Below are 10367 nucleotides of genomic sequence, written 5' to 3' on the forward strand. Positions count from 1 at the left end.
AGAGGTGTGGTTGTAGCGCGCCGAAGTGGCCACCAAAGAGGCGTGTGCAAAGGGGCCACGTGACCTTCGCGTGGCCCCCCCAAAGAACCTACAGCTCATCTCCTATCCTCACGTCACTTGCTCCACGCTTCTCTCGTATATCGAAGAGTCGTTGGGGCGCCTCCTTTCCTGCATGTTTCTGACCCATTTGAGACTCATACGTTTTTGGGTTTGTGTGTTTCGGGGTTTTACGAGCAGAGTGCACCACTCCTCTCGTAAAATTTGAATCCCAAGACTTGCGGGGCCAGAGGCAAAGCCACATCGCAGGGCCTGTTTCACACCAGCAGTAATGAAAAGTGTGGGAGATTTTAGTAGTACGGGAAATGGCAGCAGGAGAGAAGGGTGCGAAATCCTCGGTATAACTTGCAGGGTTGGCGGATTTTTCTTAAAGGTTGGACTTTTTCTCATCACATGACGGAATGGCGCATAACACATTCTCTCATTTCTGTTTTAGTCGAAGATCGTGCGTGCGATTAAGTGATAAGATAAATAAGACAATCCCTGGTTGAAGCCTTCGTGCGCGGGGCCTAAGGCGGTCTCCTTATTCGCCCTCCCCTTATCGCCGGCCCTGTACCCAGGTGACGGACATTGTTGCTCGTGTCGTCACTGGTATCGAGGCAACAGAAGTCCAGGAGCCAATACAGCTGTACTTCGGCGTGATGAGATAGCAGCGCGAAGGTCCAATTGCCAGGTCCTTTCGGCTCCAAAAATATAAGTTTTTTCATGACGTGCAAAAACGAATATGAAACCTATGCACATGCGCAGGTTCATGTGATGGACCCAGGCGAGGGCCCACTTCACATGCTGATGTACGGTGAGCTATGACTGAAATATGATGCAATATGATGCATTTCAACAAGGTGTCAATGAACACAAGCTTGCAGGTGATGCGGGTCAGTTAACCATATTCAGAAATTTGGCCTAGCTGTTCCCTCGCATCGGCCATGGCAGAGACATAACTGAACATCTCTTCATGTGGTGCGAAGACGCCTAAAAATGCTGGATGCACTCTTAAAAAAAAGGGTGTACCTTAACTCCTTTCCTTGCCACATATATAACACCCTTTTGGGGAGTACAATTGCGCTCAAAAGGGTGTCTCCTCACTCCCTCAAGGGAGTAGCATAACACCTTCTCCCTGCCGGGGAGTAATATTACTCTCCAGTGGGGAGAAAGGTGTTATGCTACTCCCTTGAGGGAGTGAGGAGACACCCGTTTGAGCGTAATTGTACTCTCCAAAAGGGTGTTATATATGTGGCAAAAAAATGAGTTAAAGTACACCCTTTTTTTAAGAGTGTGGATAGCCCTATGTTATTTCAGAGAGAAATACTACATGTGCTTATAAAATATAATGAAAGTACACACGTACATTAAAGAAGAACTAAATTATGCATTAACGTTACAGAATGTAGCCATCATATCTCTTCACCCGCCAGCATTGTAGTTCATGTAACAGTAGTCCGCGGTAGACACTGCTGAACATCCGAAAACGTGCCGAAAGTCTGAACTTCCCAGCAGGACCTTATTTATCATCTCGTTCTCCGCTTCACCTCGCTTCGCCGAGCCACACCAATTATGGAAGACAGCACTCATGTAGAAGATTTTTCCCCTGGACATCTTCAGCCGCCAAGCATCGATAGGTTTGTCCCACGTGGTAGACTTGGTTAGATTCACCAAAAACTCTACCTCGGTTCTGAGAGTGGCAAAGAAATCGTCTTTTTGGTAAACACAGTTCGCGAGGGCCTCCTGAAGCTTCTTCGTTTTTTCGGTGTAATTAGCGAAATACGCGAGTTCACTCAGTGTAGATACGAAGTCCGCTGCCACCGCCATGTTCACAAGAGGGTCCACCCGGCTGGTGAAATTCATTATGGTATAAAAGACTGGTGGAACCAAGACGCGGCGTGGTGGTGAGAAGCGTCTGAAGCGAGTTCCGCTAAAGGCACCAAATTCATAGCGAGGCAGGTTCATCCGTCTGTGGAACAGCATCGTCTCTCTCTCATATTCCTTAATAGCCAGGTGCCTCTCCCAGAATTCAGACGCGTCGAGTGGCGGAGGGATCTTGCGCAGATGGAAGTCTGAGGTCAGGTAGATCTTCCTCGGTACAATCTCTTGAGCGAGGGGAACGTCTTCGGGAGGGAAGTTCTGCGTTATAAAGCGTAGCATCTCGTTCACAATGGTGTAGTACAGTTTACGCAGCGCATCTTCTGCGAGCGGGTCGCCAAAGGTTTCATCGACAACGACGTCCCAAAGAAGGCCTAATCGCATTGACTTTTCTTGACAGACTCTAGTAGGATTTGAGTCCCTGATATCTGAGAAAAATTCCAGAAACAATTCCACGCTCGACTCTATGATCAAGAGCGCCAGAGCAGTTGGTTGAGAACCATTGACTGTGGCATCGAAAAAGCACTTCAGCCGTTCCACGCTTGTGTGCCTAAAGTTACGTGGTAACTGGAAAGTAGAGCTTGCGTACCACTCCCTTTGCCAGACATCTTCTGCAACGCTTGGTAGTATCTTCTCTAAGACAATCGTGTCCGAATAGTTGAGCGTTCCTTCTACCTCGTCTCCCGCAAACGCCCTTGCTGCTAAACTAGCCAAGTTATCCAAAGGGATGGTACTCTCGGTAACACGATTGAAAACGTCTAATGCACGCCGCCGATGTGACAATTCGTCTTGCTCAACCCAATTTGACGATGTCCCGAATTGGAGCTCCATGTCGCCCAGCGCTCCAGATGAGAGTAGTCCTATCGATATTCCAGGACTTGTCCCGTATCCGAGAGTTACCCGAAGCAAGATGCCCAACATATCCGCTGCCGTTGGACGTAATGTGGGCCCCAGAACGTAGAGAAAGGCCTCGACGACTGAGTCCACTTCCCTGATTTTCGTAGATGCTGTCTCCAGGCAGTCTCTGTAGTACATGGCGACCGTCCGGCTTGCGGCGGTGTTAGCCCGTGTAAAGGTGGGAATGATGACTTTCGAGAGCCGCGTGTCTTCGAGAACGGACGACTGCTGGCTGCTGTCCCAGTTGTAGCACGTGTACTTGTACATGTTGTGGCAAGGATTGACGCTCATGTTGGAAGATACCCATAGGAGGCGTACTAGGTCGGGACAACAAAAGACTTCACTCTTGTCAGGAGTCTCTGCCCAGCGATGCTTCAAGGTCACGATGATGGCAACCACAAGTGCTATGGCTAGCGCAGCAACGACTAGCGCAGCGCATACAGGAATAGTTCTTCCCCAGAGACAAGTTTCTTCTGGCATTGCAGACTTCGAAGGCAATGACTGAAAGCGGAATGAAGGAATACTCGTTGCTTCTTCTTCTGCTTCTTCAGCCACACAGGAAATGCTGTAACGAGTACGAAGGCCGGCACGAGATCGCGTGCTTACGTCGTCGTCTGACTGCTCTGTTATGTTGGCCTCGGCAGACGCTGCCGACGGCAGGGCTCGCTGTTGAAAAGTTTTGTTTTATTTTTTAAAGACTTTTTATTGTGTTCTGGGAACATCTGCCCCGTGATCGTATTATTTCATTTTATTTTATTTCATATAAAATAGAGGTGAAAACAATAGGACACTGCAGGATACTAGAAAAAGGCCATGATATCGCGAAAGAGGGCGAAAAAGCTGATTCAATATGATATCCGCGTTGTTCTCCATGACTGCAACAACCGGCCAATCATTTCCCCTATAGCCAGCGGTTCTGCTGTTTTGCGTTTTCCCGCCATGCCGCTCTCCATCTAAGGGGTGGTATGGGGAGCGTCTTTCTAGCCCACAATAGGGGTGGCATCCAAGTGGTGGTGGTGATGATGGTGATGATTGTGTTCGCTGTCCATCTCGCTGGTGTCGATAAAAGTGATCACAAAATCCACTATTTTTGGCAGGAAGGGAGTTGCCTCAGGACAGAGGCCGCGGCTTCTGTCCTGAGGCAACTCCCTTCCTACATTCTACCGGTTCGCTGGATTTCTACCCATCTACTATTTTTGGCAGATCGCTAGGGATATCGATTTTCATCCTATCTAATCCAGTTTCCCTAAAATGGGGGCACCCAGTGAATACAGGTGAAATATAGCTTGAGTAGCCTGGGATAAATAACGAACTGTATTTCGGATCGTGCTTGGCCAGAGAGCTCAAGAAATGGGCCGCGCTTCAGGTATATGGACTAGAGCCCTGCGCGGGCCGACTTTTCCGGGTCCGATCCGGCCCGGGCGCATAAAAAAAAATGGCCTGGACCTTCATACTTTTGCGCGGCCCAGTACGGGCCCGGCCCGGTGGCCTAGTGAGTGGAGCCCGGCTCGCCGTCTAAGCGAATAGAGCCCGGCTCGGCCCGGTGACTCGGCGAGTAGATCCCGGCTTAGTATTTCCAGTAGTGACGTACGCGTTTCTGGGTCTTATCAAACAAATTTATAAGTAAATTTATAAGAAGAGAAGACAAGGCCACAAACATTCACGTCCTGGCGGTTTAACACCGTAACAGCACGAGACCAAATTAAATCCAGAACGCACGCTGGCATGGGCGTTATCGTTTATGCGGAGGTTGAGGATGCTGTCCACAAACTCCTTCTCCCAGTCCCTACCCCTCTCACCAAACTTTGCGAACGTGATTGTGAGATACGTGAGGAGCAAGGTGAAGTGGCTTTGAGAATGTTCTAGAGGGTCGAATCATACGCATAATGCAGTGTCATTTGCTTGTCTTTGCAAATACGAGTATATGCCCAGGAATGATGCAAGCGCGTGATGATATGAACTAATTGTGTGCTCCATTGTGTGGAATTAGCTGTGTGACCCGGCCAACCTGACTCTCGCTAACATGTTTGTCGGGCCGGGCTCGGCTCGGCCCGGCCCGGAGCACACAGCCAATAACAAGCCCGGCCCCGTCCACGGGTCGGACCCGGGTCGGGGGCCCGTGCCCGTGCAGGGCTCTAATATGGACTCCTTTTTTTATACACTGCTCTGTCCTCTGCGGGAGTATGTGGGGGAGCAAAGCGCGTCTCGCGCAGTGCCGACGCCACCTCGGTACAGAAGGCCTGCTTATTGCCTCCTCTCCCTCCTTCGCTACGTGGATATATATAGTCAGAATTCGTCTGCTGTTGTGATTCGCCGTTCTACGAATTCAAGAACTCGGAAATGATTGCAGCTAACTTGGGACCTGTAGACATGAATCTGTAGACAAAACGCGCGCAGCACGCTTTCCAGAAAATCAGTCAGAAGAAAGATACAGGACCGTTTTGGAGCTTTATCTTAAAGTTTTCCCGTTCAGTACGCGGGGACGTTCCATCACTGCTCGCAGACGACGGTGGTTCGTCTCCGTGGCTACGACTGCTGAGAGCTCGTCCGTGATTGGCTACCGCCGCTGAAAACACGATCCTTATTGGCTGACTATTAGTTGTTACGTCACGTCGACGAGTAAGCTCTATCTAGGTGGTGTTGGCAGTGAACGGCGATGCAATACGTCTAGAGCGCGTTCCTGGCCACTTCTTAGCTGGACCGTTTTTGTTTTCCCTCATCGGCAGAAAAAGCTTGTTTCACTTGGGTTCGCTGGTCATTTCAGATTAACTCGCTGTCACAGCCCTGGCAGTGCATTTCGCTGATAGGAAAGTTTACGTCAGTAGCACGTTGCACGAGCACTATAGCGAGGCTGCGCTAAAGGAAATTCCTCAAGGTTAGGATCCTAGCAGAAGTTTTGTGCAAGCGGGCCCAGGTGCTCCGCTGAGGAACCTCTCGGACTTGACCGGAATTGCGACAAAGTAATGTCGTCACTTCCGCATCGTGCGAGGCACAGCAATTAACCGTCGGTCCGACTCGCTTAGCTTTCACTGGTGGATTTTGACTGTGTCCTTCCGTGCCGGATTTTCTTGCTCAGTAGTGGGCTTGAGTATGGGTCACCATGGTTCGAGTTTCTGTGGAATACGCCATTAGTGTGGTCGGAGTAACAAGCAAAACGCGCAGGTACATCAGGACTTCAACTGCGTTTACATGGGCGCGAACGTCGACTGAAGTCCCCAGTCGACTGATCGGGATCGACCGTCCGCGGTTTACATGGCAACTTTAAGGCGCCTTAGCGCTCCCGAAATTCAGTCGACCTTACTCGCCAGCAGCAGCGCCGCCACGTCGTTAAAATGTTATCTCGGAAGTAAATATATTTTGTTTTCGCAGTATATTTATTTACGAAAAGTCTTATAACGCATTTTAAAGGGTTTTCGCGGAGTCTCCTCTACAATTTTTCGTTCCACAGTCTGAAACATAGCTTGGTTCCGCTGCCGCTTCGAATCCAGCTGTGATGCGATGTCTAATTCCCGAATAACGGACAACATTAATTTAGTGCTTTCGTCGGTCCATACGCATCGTGGTGGGTTCGAAGGGGTAACGGGAACATCGCTTGCTTTCCTTAGAGAATCCGGAATTTCGCGGGCAATATGGGAACGGCTCGCTGATGACGTAACGGACATCCATCGCCAGGTCGACTGAACCGGTTTACATGGCAAAGGGAGGTCGACCATTGTCGACTGAACTACCGCCTCCTGGCGACCTGCCGACCTCCCTCCTTTGCGTCGACCTCCCTTTTCAGTCGACGTAGGCCGGCTTACATGAAGAAGGGAGGTCGACCTTTGTCGCCATCATGTAAACGCGCCTGACTATGCGGTTTCGGAATCGATAATGTAGTTACCAGGGCAGCTCCTCCTCCTTTACCATGGGTTATCCTTCTGCAAAGCTTCCAAGGACATACTAGCTACTCGCTGGTTTTCGATTGTGTCCTTCCGTGCCTGATTTTCTTGCTCTATATTGGGTTCGAGTACAAGTTCTTGCAGCTGTTTGAGACGATCCATCCAGACTAGCAGACTGAGAAACGAGCGTTTTTTCATAAACGACTATAGAAGCTATGCACATGTGCAGGCTCATGTGAGAGGACCAGTCACGAGCCCACTTCACCTTTTAGAGCTGAACAGAATCGCTGGGAGAGTAAAAGACCGCTCTCAGAGAACAAGGAGCAGTCAAAAACAGGGACGACGACACAAGAAGACACACAAACAGAGGCTCCTCTGTTTGTGTGTCTTCTTGTGTCGTTGTCCCTGTTTTTGACTGCTCCTTGTTCTCTGAGTCATGTACCAACAAGCCCATCAAGCTACTCTAGTAAAAGACCGCCCACGTCGTAGTGCCACTACACTCCTATCTGCAGTGCAAGCACCATGGATGAAAGGTTAAACAGGCAAGATACGCAATCCACGCCTAGTCATAGCCAATGCACGTGGTACGGACCAGTACGTGAATGACCATTCGATGAAAACCACCACTGTGGCGCAGCCGATCGATATGGTTACTGGGAACAAACACACAAATGAGAACCGAAGTACCGGTTCCTTCCGTAAGGTGACATCCTACTTGGTTCAATGAATACAAATTCACAGGTGATGCTGGTCAGTTTCCAAAATCCGTCCCTCTTCCCTCGCATCGGCCATGCCAGATGACATAAGAGAACATCTCTTCATGTGTTGCGAAGTGGTCTCAAAATGGTGGATAGCACTGTGCTATTTCATACAGAAATACTATTTTTTTTTTTTATAAAATGTAATGATTGGAATACTGCACATATCCATTAGAGGACTGTTATATTATGCATTAAAATGACAATGAGGTCTTCATCTCAAAACCCCAGGACTTCATCTGACCCCCAAAGGGGGGTCAGACCTCGTCAAGCTGCAGCTTTGCAGCTTTTTGTCTGTATTCCCCCACCAAGTGTCATTGGTGAAATAAATTATTATTATATTATTATTATTATCTCTCTTCGTCACCCGCATGCATTGTAGTCGATATAACAATAGTCCGTGGTAGACACTGCTGAACATCCGAAAACGTGTCGAAAGTTTGAACTTCCCCTCAGGACCTTATTTATCATCTCGTTCTCCGCTTCGCCGAGCCACACCAATTATGACAGACGAAACTCATGTGGAAGATTTTCCCCCTGGACATCTTCAATCGCCAAGCATAGACAGGTTTGTCCCACGTGGTTGACTTCGTTAGATTCACCACAAACAGTGCCTCAGCTCTGGGAGTTGCAAAGACATCGTCTTTTTGGTAAATACATTTCGTGAAGGCCTCCTGAAGCTTCTTCGTTTTTTCGGTGTGATTAGGGAGATATATGAGTTCACGCAGTGTAGATAAGAAGTCTGCTTCCACCGCCATGTTCACAAGAGGGTCCACCCGGCTGGTAAAATTCATTCTGCTATAAAAGATCGGTGGAACCAAGAAGCGACGTCGTGAGGAGAAGCGTCTGAAGCGAGTTCCGCTAAAGGCACCAAATTCATAGTGAGGCAGGTTCATCCGTCTGTGGAAGAGCATCGTCACTCTCTCATATTCCTTAATAGCCAGGTGCCTCTCCCAGAATCCGGACGCGTCGAGTGGCGGAGGGATCTTGCGCAGATGGAAGTCTGAAGTCAGGTAGATCTTCCTCGGTACAGTGTCTTGAGCGAGAGGAACGTCTTCGGGAGGGAAGTTCTGCGTTATACAGCGTAGCATCTCGTTCACAATGGTCTCGTACAGTTTACGCACCGAATCTTCTACGAGTGGATCGCCAAAGGTTCCATCGACAACGACGTCCCAGAGATCTTCTGGAACGCTTGGTAATATCTTCTGTAAGACAGTCGCGTCCGAATAGTTGAGCGTTCCTTCAACCTCGTCTCCCGCAAACGCCCTTGCTGCTAAACTAGCCAAGTTATCCAGATGGATGGTACTCCCGGTGACACGATTGAAAACCTCTAATGCACGCTGCCGATGTGACAATTCGTGTTGCTCAACCCAATTTGACGATGTCCCGAATTGGAGCTCCATGTCGCCCAGCGCTCCAGATGAGAGTAGTCCTATCGATATTCCAGGACTTGTCCCGTACCCGAGAGTTACGCGAAGCAAGATGCCCAGCATCTCCCCTGCCGTTGGATGTAATGGGGGCCCCATAACGTAGAGAAAGGCCTCGACGACTGAGTCCACTTCCCTGATTTTCGTAGATGCTGTCTCCAAGCAGTCTCTGTAGTACATGGCGACCGTCCGGCTTGCGGCGGTGTTAGCCCGTGTAAAGGTGGGAATGATGACTTTCGAGAGTCGCGTGTCTTCAAGAACGGACGACTGCTGGCTGCTGTCCCAGTTGTAGCACGTGTACTTGTACATGTTGTGGCAAGGATTGACGCTCATGTTGGAAGATACCCATAGCAGGCGTACTAGGTCGGGACAACAAAAGACGTCACTCTTGTCAGGAGTCTCTGCCCAGCGATGCTTCAAGATCACGATGATGGCAACCACAAGTGCTATGGCTAGCGCAGCAACGACTAGCGCAGCGCATACAGGAATAGTTCTTCCCCAGAGACAAGTTTCTTCTGGCATTGCAGACTTCGAGGGCAATGACTGAGAGCGGAATGAAGGAATAGTACTCGTTGCTGTAACGAGCACGGAGGCCTGCACGTGGTCGCGTGCTTACGTCGTCGTCTGGCCAAGCGCGGGACACCCGGTTGAGCTTTGCCAGGGTTTGCTTCGCACCCACGCCAAGAGTGTCGCCACAGTAGTATCGATTGGAGTCCCATCACTTCGCAAGACTTCTCCATCACAAAAACTGAACAATGTGTGAGGCTATGTTTAGCTATGTTTCTATGAGTAATTTTTTTTTTTTCATTTTGAATACGTGTGTCCCGTGGTCACGTCACTCACCACCGGAAAGCAATCAGAAACTTTGCGTGCGTGCATTGAACCGTTGGAGTGGAAGCATGGGAGCAGTGGAAGTGGGTGCTTCAGTATGCGCTTTGTACCAACCTGTATTAACGCGTAGAAGCCCCATTTCGAAGAAAAGTCGGCGTCTCCGTCACGCGGAAGCGCGGAGCGACGGCAGCTGGAACCGGAGCCGTCGTCAGTTGCGCCTCGTCTCTGGAGGTGTTCAGGTCTCGTACGTTCTCCGAAATTTTGGCGAGCGGCTGAGTTTGTGTAAAATACGAATATTCTTACGCAGTACTGCTTGGCATGCCCGGAGCTGATGCCTGTCACGCCTGCACATTACAAAATAACAGAGCAGTTCACGCACCCGCCAGTTCATCGTATCTTGTCGAACCGATCAGAATGTTTCTACAATTGATTACTTTAAAAAAAAATGCGATGACAATGCGTGAGCATTAGACATTCGTCTTACTTCTAATTGCTTCTCATGCAGAATGCATACCTAGACCACACCACGCCACATACAGATATGACACACATGATATACGCCACTGTGAAGGCTCATTCACACATGCGTTTCAAAAAGCGGCGCCGCCTCAGCGTTCGCGGCGCCGCCGAGAGGGGCCTGTCACACATAGCCGAGCCGC

Source organism: Ornithodoros turicata, chromosome 6 (genome assembly GCF_037126465.1).
Source record: "Ornithodoros turicata isolate Travis chromosome 6, ASM3712646v1, whole genome shotgun sequence".
NCBI classification, from domain to species: domain Eukaryota; kingdom Metazoa; phylum Arthropoda; class Arachnida; order Ixodida; family Argasidae; genus Ornithodoros; species Ornithodoros turicata.